At 48.0% G+C, this 9,276-nt stretch overlaps 1 long non-coding RNA gene across 1 annotated transcript; it reads left to right on the forward strand.

Moving 5' to 3' along the window:
• Positions 1 to 8,718: 8,718 nt before the first annotated feature.
• Positions 8,719 to 9,035, forward strand: LOC121141883. The gene is made up of 2 exons (XR_005878812.1): positions 8,719 to 8,814; positions 8,929 to 9,035. It is a non-coding gene; the product is annotated as an uncharacterized LOC121141883 (long non-coding RNA).
• Positions 9,036 to 9,276: the final 241 nt, after the last annotated feature.

Raw genomic sequence — 9,276 nt, forward strand, 5'->3', positions numbered from 1 at the left:
TTCATAATGAATATTGTAATGATTGCCATGTATTGAGCATCTACTAAACACCAACCATTCCCGCTAGCTACTTTGTGCCCCGTATTCTACTTAAGGCACAGTCATCACACAAGATGCCATTTCTCACCCCAACTTCAGTGTCTGATGATAGGAGGCAAAGAGTGAACAGGATGTCTGGATTCACAGGAAGTGATGAAGAGAACTTCAAACCCAGCTGCCTCCTACTCCAAAGCCAGTGCCCTTGGCCACAGTCTTCTTTCCAGGCAGTGTTATCTCCCAGGTGAAACAATTAATTGGGTTTGGCTCAGTCCCTGTGGATTGAGTCAACCTCCATCAGACTGCCTGAACCTGTTTCTCCCCCAGAAATTGATCCAAACTAATCCCCAAACTGACAAGGCCAAGGCCAATACTCTGAGAAACTTTGGTAACCCGACAGGGGAGTCTATGCCATTTCCCTACTCAGAGAGTTGCCTTTGTCTAGGACAGGACCCAGAAGAACCAGGGTTTAATTACGGGACATACCTTGCTTTGCTCAGCCCGGGAGTGGGATGGTTAAGATATTAGAGAGGCAGACACACTGCTCTGAATGCCAGCTCTTGTACTCAGTAGCCACAACTTGGCCGCATTTCCTCACAGATCGCACTTCAACCCTCACCTGCAAATGTAAGTCTCACAGTGTTGCTGTGGGGATTACACGAAGAAGCGTGGGAAGTGTCAAGCCCTCTGTTTGTCATCCAGCAAGCCCCCAGCTGTTGCTCGTCTTTATTGTTTCTGTTAGCAGTGTGGAGGGAGAAGGTTGGAATCCATGACTTCTCAGTCACCGTCTTTGGGTACAGAACATGCTCTGGATTCCTTGTCTTTAAACTCTAGGTAACTGAGTAAGTTTTGAGCATGACAGTCATCCTTAACTCAAAGTTGGCTTCAGTTGAGAAATAAGCAAACACCAGAGGCAGGGGATGATTCTAGCTTACAGATGGATGGCATCTGGACCGCCTGACTCCCATCAGCATGCTCTGGTGTGGGCTTGTCTGCACAGTAAGCCTGCTGTTTGGCTAGGAGCATCAGCACAGGAATCGGGAAGAGAGACTTTAGAGCAATGCCTAGTCTGCTCGTGCTGTGAGTGGGTGGTGGTGGGTCAGCATCTCCCCAGTGGGAAGGAGGTTTATAGATGCTGGTACTCCCGGATGTGGTAGATGAATCACTGTCTTTTCACAGGTAGAACATGTCAGATCATTTGGCATGCTACTTTTTAGGTAACTGAAAGTGGGCTGTGTTAGCTGAGACCTCCAAGGTCCCCACGAAATGAGCTTCTGGGCTATGGGCTGTTACTTAGTTTCTGTCGAATAGTCCATGGCCAGCGAGTTACCACCACTGGCAACGGACTGACTGGAGGGCAAAGACTTCCCAATGACTTTTGTCAGGAACAACACCTTTCTCAGGGCCACGTAGATTAGTCATTCATGCCTAGTGTAGACCAACTGTCCAACAAATGCTTATGCTTGCTGCAGTGTCTGGAGCCCTGCCTGCTGCTCCTCTGACTTCTTTTATAGGCCTTAGTAAGTCCCCTAGGGTGTTACCAATCTGACCCTTCCTTGTCAGTCATGCCCAGGGGGCTTTCCCTGAACCACACAGTAAAATACACCTAGCATGGAAGAGTACATCCTTCTGGGTTTACATTTCTTCCATTTGCTAAATGAAGACATTGGCCTAGCTCCTAACAGTTCTGTCTTTACAGATGAATTATTCCATCCAGTCCTCCAACCACTACCGTACATTCTTTTAGTACCTCTTGATCTCTGTTAGGAGCTGCACAGAAGGAGCGAGTTCCTCACACCATGGAGATACTATACTTCTGCAAAACAGGAAGGGCCCCAAGGGGGTCAGCAGTATAGGAAAGAACAGCTAGGGCTGGGGAACAGGCACACTAAGCTTCTCTGAGCCTGCGCACAGGGTGCACAGAGTGCAGGCTTTGCAGAGTGAGGTGGGAGGACACAAAAGTCGCTCCCTCCTCCTCTCTCCCCAGCATTACTCAGCGTCCTGAAATGCCTGCCTCCCTGCAGCGGGTGCGGGCCGTCCTCTGCAGCACGGCACAAAGGTCTCCTTGTGGGCCGGCAGTCGGGGCCGCTGAGCCTCCGGGTGACTCACGTCCTTGCCATTTCCTTTGTGCGCCCCGCTCCAGCGCGTGGCTGCGGGCGGGGGCGCGGCTTTGGCGCAGGCGACACGGCCGCTCCGGGAAGCCGCGGCGCGCTTTCATGTGGGCAGGGGGCTCCCAGAACGGGAGGCTGGTCCACGAGCACAGCCTGCCCGGGGCCAGCAGCAGCTGGAGCGGCCCCGGCAACAACGTGCTCACAGCCTGGCTTCTTTGGGGGCTCAAAGCGCCTGCCCTTGGGGAGGCATGTGTTCCCCATCAGGCGTTGCTCCGCGGCTGGTCTCCTCTGAGGGCGATTCTTTGAGAAAAGTGAAAATTAATCACGACAGGGAAGGGCCGGCGTGGCTTGCGACACAACCTCGTAGAGGATCTCTGGTCCCGACTCCAAAGTCCCATCAGCAGCTGACAATCGGCTCTCTGCCGGGGACATCTCTGTAGGCCACAGGCAGGGGAGGACCTCCCTGTACTCAGCAACTTGCGATGTGACACCTGGGTACCAGCCAGAGCAGAGGATCAGCACTCATGATCATTGGCTTGCCTGAGAGGCCGGCTTCCTGGGAGATAGTATTCCCAAGCGAGTGTTAACAGTGGGCTCCAAAGTTCCCCTCTTTCCTATGTCTGCTTTTCATCTCTTCCCATGAGCAGTTTCTTTTGCCACTGGGACACTCTGAGCAACTTGCCCTCCCAGAGTAATCTCCAGGGTGTTTCACAAGCTGTTCCCAGCAGGGAAAGCCCATCCCATCCTCCTTAAGGGCACGGGCTGTCCTGTGCTGTCTTCACCTGGGAGTTGCTCCCTAGCGGCTAGCCGAATGCTGCTTTTGTGCATTCCTCTGAGAAAGAATATTTACAGTCTTGTGGCAGCCTTACCCACCCAGGGCTGTGCCATAGCTGCTCCTTTATACAAGGGTAAGGTGTAGGCTGAAATAGCAGGTGAGTGAGTGAGTGACTGGCTGAATGAAGGACTTGGGGAAGGAAATCTCACTGACAACCTACTATCCCTGGGTGATGTCAGACAGACCCTGGTTAGGAGCCCAAGGAACCGGCTGTAACTCTCTTTCGTTGTGCAATGTCTGGGCCTCCAGGTGCAGCTGGGAGGTGACTGCTGTCAGTGAGGAAGGACCCACCAAGATAGAGGACACAATTGCTACCAAGATCTAGAGTCAAAGCCAGCACGTGGACATAACGATATCTGTCTTTCTCTTGGGCCAGGTCACTAGGCTGTCCCTGAGAATACATAGTGGGTACAGAGAACAAAACTCCTCCAGACTCTAGAATCTGGGGAAGAGGTGTAAGGGTTCTCTATAACTGGCCATTTGTTAGATCACTATCCTAATGATTTGTTGTTGTTTGTTTTTTGAGATAGGGCCTCTCTGTGTAGCCCTGGCTGTCCTGGAACTCACTGTGTAGGCTGGCCTTGAACTCAGAGATCCACCTGTCTTTGCCTCCCAAGTGCCTTGTTTCCCCTGAGACCTAGCCAGGCAAGCCTTCCTCAAAATGGCATTCACTTTAATTGATGGTTGACATTGGAAGAGTATGTATGGAGGGGACAGATTATAGCTGACCCTGCAAATCTGTGGGTTCAGCACTCATGACTTCAAACTGCAGACTGAAAATATTTGAAACATATATTTGTATAGAGAACGTGCAAATATTTTTCTTCTTATTCCCTAAACAATACTGCATAACAGCCATGTCTACTGCATCCGCACTGTATTAGGTGATGACTTAAAGTGTAGGAGAGATGTGCATATGTTACATGTAAGTACCAGAGTATTTTCTATGAGAAATTTGAACACATCTAGATTCTGGTATCTGTGGAGTTTCTGGCACCAATCTCCCATGGGTCCCGAGGGACAATTATACAAATTTGGTAAATATCTAAACCATATGTTCTAGAAGTCTTCGGAGACATTTAGCAAAATTGTTACTTGTAATAAACCTTGAGTAAGCCCCCAGTACAAAGTGTCTTATCTGTCCTATAGAGCCCTCCTGAGACCACACAAAGCCCCGGATTCTGGAGACGGCTATTGCTCTCGTGAATGATATCAGCACTTTATACACAAAGTCTGTCAAGGAAGGAGTGTATGCAGATGGAGACGGGGAAGGGGCAGTACTAGAGTCTCTCTGAAGTCATGCCAGGCCCCAGTGTAGCTTTAGATGCAGGGAGTACTTGGAAGAGGTGGTCTGGACCCGAGAAATTCCAGGATGGCTCAATGGGCAGCTGGAGAGGCAGACACCCAAAGCCACCCAGAGGAGCAGCTAAAGACATGGATCATGAGCTCAGCCTGTGTTGACTTAGAAAGGTCAGAAGGTTCCCAAACTTCAGGTGCCAATCAAATCCCTAGTTCTCAGGTTTGGAGTAGTGGCACACACCTTTAATCCTGGCACCCAGGAGGTAGAGATGGGCAACTCTTTGTGAGTTCAAGGCCAGACAGGATTACATAGAGACTTCCAGGTCTACCAGGGCTGCATAGTGAGACCCTGTCTCCAAACAACAGCAGTAGCAGCAGCAGCAGCAGCAGCAGCAGCAGCGAGCAACAAAACTGCTTCTCAGGGAACCTGCCTGTGTGTTCAAGAGGTGACTAAAGGTAGCATTTTGACAGGTACGGTGCTGCAGTCATATAGGCAGTTCTTGGGACACAACAGGTGACAGGTTTTCCTCCCTGGACCTCAGTGCTCTGCTCTACCTATTGAGAGGGTTTCAGGACAGTTTCTAGCACTGAAAGGCTCGTAGGTGGCCGTACCTGTCGAGTCCCTGTAAAAGGACTCTAGATGACAGACCCTTATGGTTCCATCTGGCGGTGTCATGTGTGTTTATATGGGTGTCCAAACGGGACAGAGTTCCTCTTTCTAGAGGCCGTGGCTCAGGTCCAGGACAAAAACCACTTCCAGTCTCAGGTCCCCAGGATCACACAGGATGATTTATTCAAGGGCTCAAAAGAAAATGAAATGTGCGGATTTTGCCGACAATTATTTGTGTACTTTTCCCTTGACAAATAGTCCCCATGCTTGGCCTGGGAGACAAGCCAGGTTCTCAGAAGTGTCTTCTAAGGGTCCCTAGACTGTTTCCCCAGCAGGGAGGCCACATGAAAGTGTTCCAGGCGGCATCACGCTGCCCCATGACAGTTCTTCACAGGGCAGAGAGGGAGAGGCAGGAGTCCTGTCTGGAAAAACGAGACAGACTGGGCCTGAAGCACTGATTTCTGGTTCAAGTTTCCCAACAAAATTTGAGGAAGGAACTTTCCATTACTCCTTGATCTTATTCATCTTGGCAGTCTGTGCTGTCCCAGATGAGGGCAGGGAAAGCCTGCCCCAGGTGGTCTTCTAGTCAGATCTGCTTGTCAAATGGCTAGACACTGCGAGGGTCCAATATCACTTGTTCACATGGTCAGAAAAGGACTCCACCCACTTGCCTCCAGCTCCACTTGAGTCACTTTGCTCTGTGAAGAACTGGCCAGACTTTGAGCATGAGAACCTAAGACTGTGTCTTGTAAACTGTCACCTCTGGATATGAACTTAAGTGAGTGCCATGGTCAGTAAATAAGGACTAAGTAGCTAGTGCTGTTTCATGTCAGATTCTGGGAAGCAAAAAGTTAGATACAACCCTTCTATTCAGAGTTTAGGGTCTATGGGAATGAGGGCTGGGCACATATAAAAATACAAGTGATAAAAAAGCAACAGAGAGATTGGGGGTGGAGTCTGTCTAGAGACATCAAGCAGTAATTCCCAGAAGAACTGGCGCTCGCCCTGGGTCTTGATGGGTGAATGGGACTGTAGAGAGAGTAGATGAGGTTGAGGGAAAACATGTAGGAAATCATGGTGGTTAGTGTGTACCTGCTGCAGGTAGGTACAGCCAGTAGCCTGCAGTTGCTAGTAGGTAGATAGACAAATGAATGAGGAAACCAGGTATGATGGTGCATGCCTTTAATCAATCGGTAGGCAGAGGTAGGTAGATCTCTGTGGGTAGCTGCTCCCATTGACTCCAGGGTCAAAAAGCCTCCATCCCAAATCTGATCTTTTGCTTTGCTACATAGGAGCTATGGGGGAATTTCTTAGATTCTCTGTACTTCAGTGTCCTCTTCTCTATAAATGGATAGGCAAAGTGCACAGTAAAACTCTTGCCCATCCATTTTCGTTGGGTACCCCAGTTATCCCTGGGGTACCTGGTGCATCACTTCACTACTGGTGGTGAGGCTCACACTGCAAGTTTTAAATATTTGGCAACACACGTGACAAATCCTGTCAAATGACAAACACTTTGGGGGGCCGTCCTTTAAAACTCATGAAGTCTAAAATAGCGGTGTTTCTTGGGCAGAAAACTGAAAGTTCAAAGGCTAAGCAAGCCAATGCCAGTTGTCATTGGAAAATTTGAAGCTTCCCAAAAGAATTTTGCAAAGTAGCCGTGGCACTGTCCCTATGGAACTCTAGGTGCTGTGATGTGTGGTGCCTTGTGTTGTCATATACAGCATACCAAGAGGATAATTCATGAATTACAGCAAAACAACCCTCTATTGAGCACTTGCATAACTACCGTGCAGGCCAAGCAACAGCACACAGACAGCACCCCTCCCTGCCACACCCCTACCACCAAGAGCAATACTCATCTTTTACACCCCTCCTCCCTGCTTAAATCCTGCCACACCTCTAAGTATGCACTCCTGGTCTCTCGGGTTGTCTCTGTGCAGTGGAATCCTGAGCATGAGTTCTTGAGTCTGTCTTCTGTCTCCCCGCATGGGGACACCACCCCGCTGTGTGAAGCCGCACTATTAGAACATGTCAGAGTCAGCTTCACTTGACTCTCAATGGCCATTTGTGCTGTTTCCACTTTGAGAGCTATTAGAACAGCACTGATGGGAGCATTCTCGTCTATGTCATGCACTCTGCATCCGTGTTGTGCACTCTGCATCCGTCTTGTGAACTCTGTGTCCATGTTGCGCACTATTCATCCATGTCATGCACTCTGCATCCGTGTTGTGAACTGTGTCCATGTTGCGCACTCTGCATCTGTGTTGCACACTCTGCATCCGTGTTGTGAACTCTGTGTCCATGTTGCGCACTATTCATCCATGTTATGCACTCTGCATCCTGTTGTGCACTGTTTCATCAGGATTCTCCTACACATTGAGTTGTTGGTCCATAGAAGTGGGAGCATCTTCCTCTTCAGAAGATATACTGAAGTGGCATTCCACAGTTGACACAGCCTACACTGCTAAGACACACTCCCAGACCCATGCATGCTCACCCAAACCCTTCTCAGTGATCTTTTTCAGGTTTATCACCCAAGCAGGCTGTGGGACATCCCAAACACTCAATGAGAGGTTTGCTACCAAATTAATTTCAGGTCTAAATTTATACTTGTGTATGAGCACAAAGCATATCTTCTCAGGAGAAGACCCTCGATGACGCCTTAACACACAAAAGGCTGTTGGAAACTTCTGGATGGCTTTAGAGTCCCGCTGGCAGCGGGTACACTGCTGGGGCTAGGAGGTGAAATAGGACCTCAGGAAAGTTTGTAAGATGGAAAATGAAGGCAGGAATAGAGAGAATCAAGGATACATCCAGTCAGGGTTGAGGGACTAAGAAAATACCTCTGAGTGTTGACAGAAGTCTGTTGATGGTTTCAATGCATACAAATGCTATTATGTTATCTTTGTGCATCTGGAATTGCCTTTTCTCTAAAACATAACTCATATTTAGCAATTTGAGTTGTTCTTTGCTTTTGTTTACATTCTAACAGGACAGGTTACTGGTCCATTTATACTGATGGATGTTTGCAAAAAATGCTAAACAACAAAAACAAAAACAACCTAAAAAACCAAAAAAAAAGTTCATACATTTTTCTTCTTGGCAGAAATGAGATTGAACCCAGGTCTCCATGGTATATTTTAAGATATGAAATAAAAGGTGAGCACAGTGGCACATGCCTATAATTGGAGCTTTGGAGAGGTGGAGGCAGGAGGATCAGGAGTTTGAGGCTAGCCTTAACTACATAGTGAGTTTGAGGCCAGCCTGGGTTACATGAGGTCTTATCACAACAAAACAAAAGGATATGAAATAAAATGACACCAAATGAGAAGAATAAGGCATTTTGTGTTGAGTGTAAGAATGTCTGCTATGTTATTCTCTAGATATCGACACATATTTGAAATATTTCATGGATTAAGCATGTTTTAAAGTTCAAAATTAACTCACACTGGTTACTGAGCAGTGGGAAGATGCAGAAGCTATGTTAGTCAAGAAGCAGTAGGAAAAATGACTGGGGTGGTTCTCCCTAAGGGATGCTCTGGGTGCAGCTTGGCGGAGACCTCTCTGCATGCTGTGGTTGGACTCTGGAGTCTGATGCGCATGAGTAGGCTCCTATTCTGCTTCCCACAGACTGGGTGTGAGGCACTGGGCAAACTGCTTCCATTGTCAGTCTCTGCCTCTGTAAAATTGGGAAATTTACTCTATTAGGCAGAGCTGTTATGGAAATTAAATATAGTCACGCACATAACAAGCAATTTTGCCAGTCTGGGTTTGAAGAGGGGAGCAGATCTGTTCTGACTGACACTGAATCCAGGCTTTGTTTCAGGATTGGCTGTCACAGTTGTGGTTGAGAAAGAGAAGATGCGGGCTATGATTTGATTGAGTCCTTCATACTATTCATACGCCAATGCTATTTGAAGGTGAGATCTTGGGGAGATAATAAGCTTAGGTGATATCAGCGGGGTGGGGCTCAGAGATGGCATTAATGGCTTTACATAGAAATTCAAGGTAGTAAGCTTGCTCTGTCTCACTAGGTAATGCCCTCCACCAGATTCCAGCACAAAGGCCTGCCTACACACTGAACAGATGCTTGCAGTCTCTAGAACCATAAACCAAATAAACTTGTATTCTTTACACATTATCCAGTCCCCAGCATTGCTATTTTGTTATAGCAACAAAAGATCTAGAAATGCATAGTCAAAGGATCAGAGAAAAGTTACCTACCAGGGACCACGTAGAGACAGATGTAGGTGTCTAGGTAAGGCTTTGTGTTTGATGCTAACTTGGTGTTGCTATGCATCATCAGGAAAAGCAGCACATGCAGAAGAGCACATAGCAGAGTGGAACTCACAGGAACAAAACTCAGCTCACGACAGTTACGT

This window comes from Mesocricetus auratus, unplaced genomic scaffold (genome assembly GCF_017639785.1).
Source record: "Mesocricetus auratus isolate SY011 unplaced genomic scaffold, BCM_Maur_2.0 Super-Scaffold_100008, whole genome shotgun sequence".
In the NCBI taxonomy this organism is placed as follows: domain Eukaryota; kingdom Metazoa; phylum Chordata; class Mammalia; order Rodentia; family Cricetidae; genus Mesocricetus; species Mesocricetus auratus.